The sequence below is a fragment of the Setaria viridis genome, chromosome 4, assembly GCF_005286985.2.
Source record: "Setaria viridis chromosome 4, Setaria_viridis_v4.0, whole genome shotgun sequence".
NCBI classification, from domain to species: Eukaryota; Viridiplantae; Streptophyta; class Magnoliopsida; order Poales; family Poaceae; genus Setaria; species Setaria viridis.
Window position 1 is genome coordinate 33,226,835 of NC_048266.2, and position 13,286 is coordinate 33,240,120.

The following is a 13,286-nucleotide window of genomic DNA, read 5'->3' on the forward strand; positions in this document are numbered from 1 at the left end:
GTTGAATCATCTTCCTCTCACATCTCCGGCAATGTAGCACCCGAGAAATATCGGATGTGGTTCGTCTCTTGTCACCATCTTGTGCATGCATGCTGACTGGCGAGACGAAACGCACGAGGTCCGCGTTCGTTTTAGTTATTCGTGCGCGGATCATCCCGTTGCATCGGTTGACGATGACCCCGGCCATCCTCGACGGATTTTTCTGCGAGGGGAGGAGCAGCATGCATGCATAGCCCAGCCGGGCTTGACCCGGACGATGTGGTCCTAGCTCCCTTCTCGTAGCGCTGCGAACCATCAGACAACTAGCTACTCTACATCGTCGATCGGTCCCCACCACGCTCGGAAGCTGCCACTGCCAGACCACGTCGGTACCAGGGCTTAAACACCGCGAGTACGTGCAACATGCTGCCAGACCCACCTCTGACGAAGATCCAAGATTCATTATTAGTAGTAGTCCTCTCTTTTGACCCGGCGCACTACAAGAAAAAATAACGCAGTGCAACTGGTACTGACCAATCGGTAGTAGAGGGGACCCTTTAGTATCGGTTCAAATAACCGGTACTAAAGGGTACCTTTTAATACCGATTGGGGATACCAACCGGTACTAAAAGGCTTCCCACGCCACGCGGGTAGGTGCCCTCATTAGTATCGGTTGGTATCCCCAACCGGTACTAATTTTTTTCTTTTTTTTTCTTATTTGTGTTCCTTTAGTCTATATTCGTATTTCGTATTTGTTTCCTTTACGTATACTAGTTCTAATACGCTAATCTATGGAAAGTTCAGTTTATCTTTAATATAACATTTGAGATAATATTATATATATACGTATTGTGCATACACATATATGAATAATATTACAAATATTTATATATAGACATATTGTGCATACACATATCGTATTTAATTACTAATCTAAACCCGAGTCCGCTTTGTGCACTAGATTAGATCCTGAATTATGAAACTCCCCCGCAGGATTTGCGATCTCGTCCAGAAGAAATCCACATAGTTGATCTTGTATTGCCCTGAAAACTTCGGTGTCGAGCAGTTTTTTGTTCATCATCTGTGTCATTGGCAAATGAATTAGAAATACTTAATCTAAATTTATTGAACAATTGAAACTTTTTTGAAGTATAAGCATATGAATTAAAATAGTTAATCTAATTTTTCTAAGTATATACACATGAATTGGTTTTTAAGTATAAGCATATAAATTGAAATACTTAATCTAATTTTTCTACGTATATACACATGATTTGGTTTCTGAAGTACAAGCAAATTAATTTTTAAAGTACAAGAAAATTAATTTTGTATATGTACGGTTATTTCTTATTCGGTGATACATTTTGGACCCACAAATTCGTGGATGAAGTCACAAACGTAGTATCCGCATAAATGAGTACCTTCATGTTGTCTCGCATACTATATATATATGGAAAAAAAGTTATGAAATATTTATTTAGTTAAAGAAAGTGTCACGAGATGTGAAAATTCAACACATACCGGGAAATCTGTATGCAAATCGAGTTGCTCCTTGAAATTACCCTTGTGAGTTTGATGCAATCGAGTCCAAAATTTGTTCAGAGCATTCATGATGTCATCGAATTTTCCTTTTGGTTTCCTCAAAGAGTCCCAGACAGTCACTAAGCTCTGATCGGGGATAATAATAATGAGTACCTAATGGTACCTGTACATCCAAATTGAAGGTAGTTAGTATAATGTTTAAGTGCTAATTCGAAAAAGAAAGAGATGGGAAAAACGCTCACTCGAAGTTCCACGGTAGTAATATGCGCCTCTTGTCCCAATGCTTGTCGAGAAACTTAAATATATTCTTCAAGGTCCGTATTGGTTTATCCCTTAGATCATCCTAGAAAATATTTGAGGGGTCCATGAAGCCTACGTTATGGTATCCCATCCTGCGACAATATTGCATATTCATCCTGCACGATACAATATCGAATAGGAGTAGTTAAGATATCGCAAATTGACTAGAGCGAGGATTTTGAAGTAGAGGAATATACTAAACACTTACATGACCCAGCAACTGACCAGTGACTTGTCTAGTGCGTCTTGATTGTATAGCATGTACAGTTCCTCCAGGTCCACCATTATGACATCATTGCCATGGAAGTAATGTTAATCACCAACCCGAACTTCCATCGCGGCATAACCATTTGATGTAGCCTGCATGTACCATTGGTGCAGCTTGTACATCTTCGTTGGCAAATATTTCACCAACTTCGGAAACACGAGCTCTTTACCATACTCATATTTCCATTTGATAGGCACAGGGAGCGTTGGGATGTCATCCTCCCCTCGAAGTTGTGCTACTGTCAGATTTGTATCTTTACCGAATTCAACTAGGTTTTTGTCAAAGTCAGAAAGCACCACAAGCGGGGCAACCGATTGGTTGGATTGCTCTCCGAGTTGAGAAATAGATTTCCCACTTTTCTTCCTCTTATGAGCTGCCTACTTTGTTATCTGCCTGTCATAATCAGATAGCGGAGATTTCTCCGGATTTTTCCTTTGCTCCGCCTCCATTCTTCTGATGAAAGACCGAAGCTTACGCTTATCCAGTGGTGGCTCCGGCTTTTGTTTCTTCAACCATGCTTCTTTACGAGCCTGTTGCCATTTTTCGTGCTCAGCAGCTGCTGCAACCTTGCACTCCTCATCTGTGATATCATAAGGTAATTTATCGGCTGGTGCCTTCTACTTCTGCTTCTTTTGCTTCTTCTTAGGAGGTGGAGGTGGAGGAGGAACTGAACGCTTCTTCATAGGAGGGGGAGTTAGACTCTTGCTTGGATCCCTTGCCAAAGACTACCCTCACATCCTTTATCATAGAAAATACACGTGTCACACCCGGTTTTAAAACAAAACCAAGTGCTAACTATATGTATGCCAGGATCTAGTTTCATACATATAGTGACATCATTAGTGAATAACAGCAACAATATCATGAAAAGAGATAAAAAAAACTTACAAGACTATCAGAGGAACGCAGCTTAAACCTTGGAAACGGAGACTCCAAACTTCACAGGCACTCGACTGGTGTGCATACGCCTAGAACTCAGCATCATCTTCACAACTTCACACACCTTGTTCTTCTGAGCAGCAGTAAGCAAGGGTGAGTACACTTATGGTTGGTACTCAGCAAGGCCACAAGAAATAATTAGAATTAACAATTTAAGTCTATCTTCAAGTTTAATTAATCATGTGAGGGTCCAAGCCGCTCACAACCGTGAGCACGGCTGATATATCAGTTTACACTCTATAGAGGTTGTACACTTTACCCACAACTCGTGTTGCCCGGGTTTGCGAAGCCCTTAAACACTTCCTTTGGTGAGTGGCTGGGGGTCCACTACGAAGCCTTTACAAAGACATATAGATAACTACTAGCCCGCTAGAGTTTTAGTAGCGGTGTAGGTCACAACCCATTATAATGAGTCACCACCTTAGAAGGCTACCGCTCCGGGTCATACCCCCAACACCTTCCCCCTCCTTGCCCTTTAGGTAAGGCCATTAGTTACCCACATGCCTAATTAGTTGGCTAAGATCAGAGCCATGTGATGTTGTGGTTGTACTATTTTCTTGGGTGGTTCTCCATATTCCAATTAATATTATCATAATATTGTGAACAAAGCATAGGTAGAGCATGGTTAGGAACACTTGCCTTTCTCCAACGAAAAGTTACTCTCACTGCTTTTCAAATCTTGCTTTCTTGAAACTCTTAATCTTCAAAGCTTCCGAGCAGCGCTCCTTCTAATCGCAGCAAACACCGGCAACAAACATACAAAGTAGACAAACAAGTACAACTAAGAACAATACACCAAAATAAAAGAAATGCTTAAAAGAGCGTACTAAAGGATAAGGCTCGATCTAAGGGTCACGCCCATGCAAGAAACGCTGAGAACGGAACTATCAAGATGTTTCATTCATAAAAGAGATAAAAAAGACTATATGCTTGATACATTTTAATTAAATAAAACATGCACATAGGTTATTTCAGATAAATACCCTATTTGGATTAAGCAATTTATATTTGTTTATGAAAACACGATGTGAAACTTAGGCAAATTTTATTTGCAAATATTTATGTACAAGTTATAAAAATTAAATATTTAATTTGAAAATAAAGCACATAAGAACGTCTAAGCGCATAGCTTCATATTTCGAGTTCAACTAAGCATATTATATTAAAAACACATATTTATATTAGCCAAATTAACATTTATTTATGAAAATTTAAGATATAACCTATGTAACTTTTATTTAGAAAGCAAATTGAATAAATATTAATCAAATTCAATTTGATTTAAGAAAAGCCGAGGTTTCTCTCTAATTAACTTTTAATTGGAAGAATCACTTAGATAAGCGTTAATCAAATTAACTTTAATTTATGAAAAAACCCGGATAGAACTATTCAACTTTTATTTAAAAAACTAATTGAATAAGGATTAGTCAAATTAATATTGATTATGAAAAACTTATGTAAATCCTTCTTAAATTCTGCATTCAAATAGGCATTAATCAAATTAATATTAAATTTATTTTCAAAGACATGAAATGTTGGACTAACGTGTGTTTTATATTGTGAAAAATCTAACGCAACTTGAACGCATTAAAACAGAGCTAAAACGTGGAAACTATGAGCTGAACAAGAATTTAGGGACCTAAACGCGATTAACCATAAACTACAGGGGTTAGCAGAGAAGATTACCAAGACTCAGAGAACAAGATCCGCGAAAAGCTGAAAATCCGGGGTTAGATATGCAAAAGGGTAAGGATTGGATTAGATTGGAAGAAACTGAATATTACAGGGGGTTTTACGAGGATTTGCCAAGAGACAGAGAAAGAGATAGAGATTTACAGGATTCTCAGAGGCTAGACTGCAAAACTTCCACTTCTTATCTTCTACCTTCGATTCTTCCTCACACGCCTGCGCAGGACTCCGGTTGTATACGCCGGTGCCCGGGGCGGCTCTTGGCCGGCGGTTCGCCGGTGCTCCAGCGCGGCGGGATGTCTGGCGGCGCAGTAGGCGGCGTTGGAGGGGGCGTGGAGTGGCACAGGTAGTTGCGGGCGGCGACTGGAGCGGCGCTGGCGCTGGCGATGGCGGCACTGGCGACGGGTGGACGGCGTGGCGCAGGGGCGATGCTTTGGGGGAAAAACGAGCGAAGGGGCGCCAGGGAAGGAAGCGGGCGCGCTTTATAGGCGAGAGGAGGAGCGGAGGCGGCTCCGGGAGGGAGTAACGGGCGGTGGCGCCATGAATGGCAACCGACCAGTGGTGGGCGGCCGTTACTGGAAGAGGAAGAGAAAGGGGCACGAGTGGTGTTCGTGGGGGAGGCAAAGCAGTGCAGGAAGGAAGAGGGGCGCCGGGGAGGTGGACGGGCGCGGGGGCTGAGAGGTCAACGCAGCGGCGGCGGCGCCTGTCCAAAGCTTGAAGAAAGCCCTGACAGGTGGGGCCCACCTGTTGGGGGGAGAGAGAGGGAGTTGGGTTGGGCTGGTGTAGGGGGAAAGGAGGCCGGCGCGTTATGGGCCGAGACCTGCTGAGGAAAGATAGAAGGTGGGCCGATGGGGAGGAAGAGATATTGGGCCGGCAAGAAAGCTGGGCTGGCGGCCTGAGAAAAAGAAAAGGAGGGGAGAGGTGGGCCGAAAGAGGAGGCCAAGCAGGGCGGCCTGTGGATTGATTTTGGTCGGGCCCAAGGTTCGGCCCAAGGAAAAGATTTCCTTTTTCTTTTTCAGTAATAATTCTCGTGAAATAAAATCCAGAGAAAATCCGGATAACTCATTTAATTCACTAAAAATACTCTGAAAATCTCAACAATTTTAGGAAAATCCCTAGAGACAATTTGGGACACGAGGAATCCAAATAAAATATTTAGAGCTCGTAAAAAGGATTTTAGAACCATCCAAAAATTGGATTAAGCTCAAGGAAAAGGAGAATAAATTCGAAAGAAACTGGAAAATTCTCAAAAGAACTTGGACAACGTCTAAACACATTTTTAAAACTTCTTCACTCATGAAACACCAAGATGCGTCGGCATGAATGCATAGACAGCGAACCATATTATTTAATTCTTAAAAGCAAACGATTATTTTTCCTATACTAAATTTCCTATGAAGAAAAATAAATATTAGAAAAAAATTTAAATTATAGAATTTTTTTTAATTATTCCTTTTAAAATCACATCCTGAAATTTTGAAAATTTCAGGGTGTGACAACACGTTTACCATTACGGTGAAGGGGCTTAGTACCTTTTTCTTCCTTCCCTTCAAAATGCTTCCCTTTATTTCTTAGAGCGTGCTTATCAGGAAGAGATGGTCCGTAGACACGACCTTCTTGCAGTGCTTCAAATACATGCTGCAAGTATCATCTAAACAGTGCGTGTAGGCTCGAAATCCCTTGTTTGACTGTCCGGATAGATTACCAAGCACCGGCCAATCATTGATGGTTATGAACAACAATGCTCGTAGATTAAATGTCTCTTTTTTGTCCTCATCCCACACACGTACACCTTCTTCCTTCCATAATAGTAGAAATTCATCAACCAACGGTGTTAGGTAAACATCAATGTCGTTGCCAGGTTGTTTTGGGCCTTGGATAATTATCGGCATCATAATAAACTTCCGCTTCATGCAAAACTATGGCGGAAGGTTGAACATACATAAGGTCACAGGCCAAGTGCTATGACCACTACTGAACTCTACGAATGGATTGAATCCATCCGTACTTAAACCAAACTGTATGTTCCTTGCATCCTTTTCAAACTCGGGAAATTCTCTATCAACTGTTCTCCACTGGAACCTGTCAGCGAGGTGTCTGATCATTTTATCTTACTTACGTTCTTTTTGTGCCAACGCATCAACTTTGCACGTGACTTGTTACTGAACAAGCGCTTCAACCATGGTACTACAGGGAAATACCACATTACCTTTGCAGAAACTTTTCTTCTTGATGGCCTCCTCCTCAACATTACCAGGGTCATCTCGCCTAATCTTATAATCCATCGCTTTGCACATAGGACAAGCCTCCAATTTCTCGTATTCCTTACCCCGATAAAGGATACAGTCATTAGGACATGCATGTATCTTTTGTACCTCTAAACCCAGAGGGCAGACAACCTTTTTTGCTTCGTACGTTGAGGATGGAAATTTGTTCCTCTCGGGAAGCATGTTCTTTATGATTTTCATTAACTCATCAAAACCCTTGTCAGAAACCCCATTTCTTGCCTTCCATTGCAGCATTTCTAGTGTCGTACCCAACTTTTTGTGCCCCTGTTTGCAATCTAGGTACAACAATTTCTTATGATCATCTAACATACGCTCAAATAGTTTTGACTCCTTCACATTCTCGCAATCTTCCTTTGCATCTCATAACACCTGACCTAGCTCATCTAGAGGACTTTCTGCCTCGCCGATCTCTTGTTCAGCCTCGCCCATTGGAGCATCTGCAAAGGCACTTCCTTGAATCCAGTCAGGAATGTTGTCATCTTCTTCTTCATTATCATCATCCATCATAACTCTTCTTTTCCCATGCTTGGTCCAAACAATATAGGTTGCCATGAATTCAGAACTGTATATGTGGGCGTGAATAGTATTGATGGATGAGTAATCCCTCTCATTTTTAGAATTTCTGCACGGACAACAAATGAAACCGGACGTCAGTTTGTTGGATTCTGCCTGATCGAGAAAACCACGCAAGCCATTAAAGTACTCCATAGAACGTTTGTCAGCGTTGTACATCCATTGCCGATCCATCTACAAAATATTACACATGGATTGGTTGTTGAACAATAAGAAAATAAATTGAAGTACTTAATCTAATTTTTCTTAGTATATACACATGGATTAGTTTTTTAAATTTATTATCCATGTATTAACGGAGGATGAAGTTTCTAACCTTTAGAACACTTGAATGATTGCAATCCCCAAGAAATGGTTACAAATCTGGCAGCACTTCCCCTATGGCACTATAGATAGGGTAAAGCTTGAGCTGTGAAAATTGTAGTAAAAATTTTGAATAGCTAGAGAATATAGAAAAATTCTTGAATTAGCAAGAAATGAAAATTATTTCCTACAATTTGATAACATAACATATAAATTAAAATTTTCTCCATTGTAGCTTATTGTAAAAATGACTAATTTCGTATCTCTATTTGAAAAGTACTAAACTATGAAATTATTTCTCTAACCTCATATAAATTTATTTGACTAGTACGAATCATGGCATCCAAAAAATTGTAGTTTATTCTACAAATCACAAATATGAAATCTAAATAACACATTCATATAAATGAAAAATTTTCCCATTGTACCTTATTCTAAAAATCACAAAATATTCTAGCTCTTAAGCATAAAACTTAGTATACTAACCATGTATCAAGGGAGGATGAAGTTTAGAACACTTAAATGAGTGAAATCCCCTAAATAACACATTCATATAAATGAAAAAATTCCCCATTGTACCTTATTCCAAAAATCATAAATTACTCTAGCTCTAAAGCTAAAACTTAGTATACTAACCATGTATCAAGGGAGGATGAAGTTTCTAACCTTTAGAACACTTGAATGAGTGAAATCCCCAAGAAATGGTCACAAATCCGGCAAAACCTCCCCCTATGGCGCCATGGACAGGGTGAAGCCGAACTGGAGGATCTGGCTCGGGCTGGAGGAAGATGGAGGGTATTTATAGAAAGAAAATTACTACCAGTTGGGGTCACCAACTAATACTAAAGGGGTGCCCTCTAGTACCGGTTGGTATTTCAAACCGGTACTAGAGGGGGGGTGTCACATTAGTACCGGTTGGTAGAAGCAACCGGTACTAGACGGTGCCCCCTTTAGTACCGGTTGATGCAAACAACCGGTACTAGAGAGTGCGTAGAGCATTAGCACCGGTTGCATCCACCAACCGGTACTAATGCTCACCCTTTAGTATCGGTTGTTGCCCCCAACCGGTACTAAAGGGGTCCTCATGGCACGCAGCAGGCAGTATCCTTTGGAACCGGTACTAATGTTAGTACCGATTTCAAACGCAATCAATACTAAGGCTAGGGATGACAGGTCAGTTTTCTTGTAGTGGGTACGTCCAACCATTCTTCTTATTCAAAAAACATATATTGCGCAACGACATTGTAAAGAACTGGTGCTGGTGGTATGTATAGCCGGCAAAAAGGGAAGAGGATAGATTAGGAAAACTTAAAAACGTTAGCATATAGCTTTCACTATTTTACGCAAGCCATAAATAAAAACATGTTATTCAATTGTGGTTACTCTATTGTTCACACCCACCCACAAATAGATTTTTGTGATGTAGACCTAATCCTAACAAGATACTACTCCGAGAACTAAGAGCAAGTACATTGCTACACCTCAGCAGTCTCATAGGTCGTCTCATGCAATGCCACATAGGATTTTTGCTGATGTGGAGGAGAGAGGGTGAGGAGAGAGAGAGAAGTCGTTGTTTCATGAAACAACCACCTCATAAACTAGATTTTAGGACTATGAGACGACTACTCCACCATTGTACGAGTTGTGATTGTCATGCAACTCATAATATTTCTTTTTTTTCTATGCACAAATTAAGGAAATAGAATTACTATGAGACAACTTAAAAATACAACCCATTGTACAGGTTGTTTGTTTAGTCGTCTCAAGATTATGTGTTAATGCATGAGACTGCTATTAGATAACACTAATGTACTTGCCCTAAAGACACTCATGTTGTTAGTATGAAACATGGAAACATAAAGAAGTGGTCAGGAAGGATGTCGGCTTGGAGATTTATCCCGTACTATCGGTAAGCAATCCCTAACCCATAGAGCTTCTCTCTCTATTCCTTTCCCTCCGATAACTCCAACAATTTCATGATGTACACAGTATGTAGTGTGGGGCTCACAGCAGTAGAAGTAAGGTTATGGGCTCCGATTGACCCAGGCCGGGCCGAGACCATGGTTGTTAGTCTTGGAGGGCGCTAAAACTCTTAACAGAAATGGATGGTATATGGAATTTGGAAGAAATTTGGATAAGTTGAGCTAGAGGAATTGGACATATCTCATGACTTCATTGCAAGATGTACACATCACAATATGGTTCTCGGGAAGTTGAGATGGAGGAATTGGACATCCTCGTGTATCTTTTGCAAGATGTAGACATCAACAAGGATCTGGATAAGCAGGGGCGTAAAGTGGATCACCCAAAAAAATTCATGAATTGAGCCCAAATTTCCTTGCTCAACTACTCACTAAGATTTTAACTAAAATTCTTAATATAATAGGCTACAGTCATTGTTTTCTATCGATGCTGATATATTATGATTCCATCTATATCAGTGTGGTTTCATTAAGGGATAGACCATTCAAGACTGCTTATCTTGGTCTTTTGGTTTCCACATATTTGTCAATGCTCAAAGAAAGAAATTATTATTCTGAGACTTGCTTGTGAAAAAGGAATTTGACAAATTGAGCACCAAGTGATCCTAGACATGTTTAAGGTGAAAGGCTTCTCAAATAAATGGATATACTGGATTCTCACAATCTGAATTCCTGTACACCTTCAATGTTACTTAGTGGTGTTCCTTGAATAAAGATTTTGGTGCAAGAGGGGTGTCAGACTAGAGGATCCCTTATACCCTCTCCTCTTTGCATTGTCTTGGCTACTGTTTTGTACCTTCAGATATGGGGGCTGTTTTGCCTAAACGCGTTGTAGTAATAGCTTTGGTGATATGTGGCGAACAAGAAACAAAATTTGTATCATTTTATCTTGTGCTGACTAGCAGGGGCGGACGCAGTAGAGGTGCATGGGTGTACACCCAATAATTTTGACAACAAAGTTCAGTTAGTATGTACATACATATAAAGAGGTATACATGGAACTGGGTCAGAACGTGTCTATTTGAGCCCAAACAAGGAAAATAGACTATGCGCTGGCCTGCTGTCTTTAAGATCAAAATTCCCTTCCGGACATGTCATCATTCGTTGGTTCGCCCGATGCTCCCAGCCCTCAAAAGTCCCCGTTCCTCTCTCGACCTCTCGTCATCCGCTTGCTGCTGGCGCGAGCCGCTAGGACTAAGGTTTGGCCGGCTGCCGACGCCTGGAAGAAGGGCACAAGAGCGGTGGAACCAAAGGGTCCGCGCTGACTCGCCGGCCATTGATCTGACGGAGGCATCGCCGGCCCTGGCGGGCACAATAATGTGCGGCTACTGCTGCTGTCCCGGTTTGCAGGACGTGTAGCTTGGATTGGAAATCTCGTACTCATTGAATTTTGAGAGTGAGAAAACCAGCAGATGATTTTGTGATGGTGTGTTGCGCCCGCTTGTGCCTGCTCTACTCTGTTTCTTGCTTGCTTGCCGAGATTGAGAGGGGCAAAGATCAACCGATCAGGCACGGAATGGGAAGAGGGAGAGAAGGGCAATATATGGGTGTTTTAACTGTGTGCAGTGTATTGTGGGCAAAAGGCCACATTTTCGCTATGTCCAATAGGCAAATTCTAGAGTGTTGTGCGCAAATTAGATGTTTGTGAGCGCTATATGGACAAAATCTCTAATGACATTGAAGGAGTTACTTATATGGTACCATATTTTCATCTACAAGAGCCTTTGTATTTTATATGTGATGATCAATTTGTTAGGATCTATGTACACCCAATCTTAAATTCCTACATCCGCCACTACTGACCAGTGAGACGAAACACGAGGTCCACGTTCATTTTAGTGGCTTGCACGCGGCAGACAACGGCGGCGTTGCATTTTTTTCTGCGAGGGGAGCAGTATTCACGGCTAGAATAGCAAACTATCTAGGTTGATCGGTCCCATGAGCACGCTGCCAAAGATTTTTTTTCAAAACACAGAACAGATGCGAATGCTCACACAAATGCACCCACACTCATCCCTTTTACTAGCAGAGCTATATATATATGCTCAGTTGGCTACAATAGTGGTGCATTTATTTGGTATTATAGATAGTATTATATAAATTTGGTCAAAATTAGATCTATTTACTTAGGACAAAACTAATTAAGTGAGCTACAGTTTAAAGGGTGTAATCTGTTTTGCGCGGGCAGAGTGTGTAACTATCATCGTTGTCCCAAAAGAATATAATATTAACGTATGCTGGTAGATTGGCCTTGGTGAGGAGATATATGTGCGGCTCACTGAAGTCGAACGAAATTATTCGCTTGCTCCTATGCAAACATCGATTCGTGGGGCCCACAGATACAACAGAAAATTTCAGAAAGCAGACCATGGCCTGTCTGCACACACCTCCGTGGCCATGCGCATGAGCCCGTACTTGAGTCCGAGGAAGAAGAAGGCTCGGCTCGTCAGCGCCTGAGGAGGCAGAGGTCGAGTGGGGTGGGCATGTGGGTCCGCTCGCTACCTTTTTAAAAGTTGTTAAAACCATAACAAGCCATAACTGTTCCATCAAACAGCTTTTCTACAACTCATAGTTTATAGGTACTTTTTCATAACTTACAACTCAACAGCTACTTTACAACTCAACTAAACACACCCTATGTATCGTGAGTGACTCATGAATGAATAAATAAAATGTTGGTAGGCCATCATCTATCTCCCACTGTATTATTTGTGGGCCTGTTGGGTGAGGACAAACCGTTGGGTCATTATGTGAGCCCGTGGGATTATTGGAGGCGGCAGACCGGCGCAGAGCCCAAGTTGGGTGGGCTTCACCTGCCAGATGGCAGGCCTCTACCCTCGTGGCCCAGATAAGTGGGTATCTCCCTTGAGCTCCCATTTCGGCTGGTTTCAATTCTTGAACGGGCCGGCACGAGCACACATTTCGTGCTTACACAGAACATAGGGCTCAATGGCTTTCCAAACAACTCATGCCGTTTCCCCTAGGATGCGTTTGATTCAGGAGTCGAACTAGATTGGAATGGGCTGATTTGCTTACACAGAACACAGGGCTCAATGGCTTTCCAAACAACTCATGTCGTTTCCCCTAGGATGCGTTTGATTCAGGAGTCGAACTAGATTGGAATGGGCTGATTTGCTTACACAGAACACAGGGCTCAATGGCTTTCCAAACAACTCATGCCGTTTCCCCTAGGATGCGTTTGATTCAGGAGTCGAACTAGATTGGAATGGGCTACATCAGCCCGTGTATTGGTTGAAAATGTATCTAGGTTGGATCAGATCCATGAGGAAATATTCCTCCTATATGCGGGTTGGTTGCATTCCTCCAAATTGATCGGACCAAGCTGACCTAGTTCTTCTCTGTTGGCTTGTCGTTTCCTCCGTAAGTGGTCTGGTGCCAGCCAAGAGGACGAGGATGGCGCGG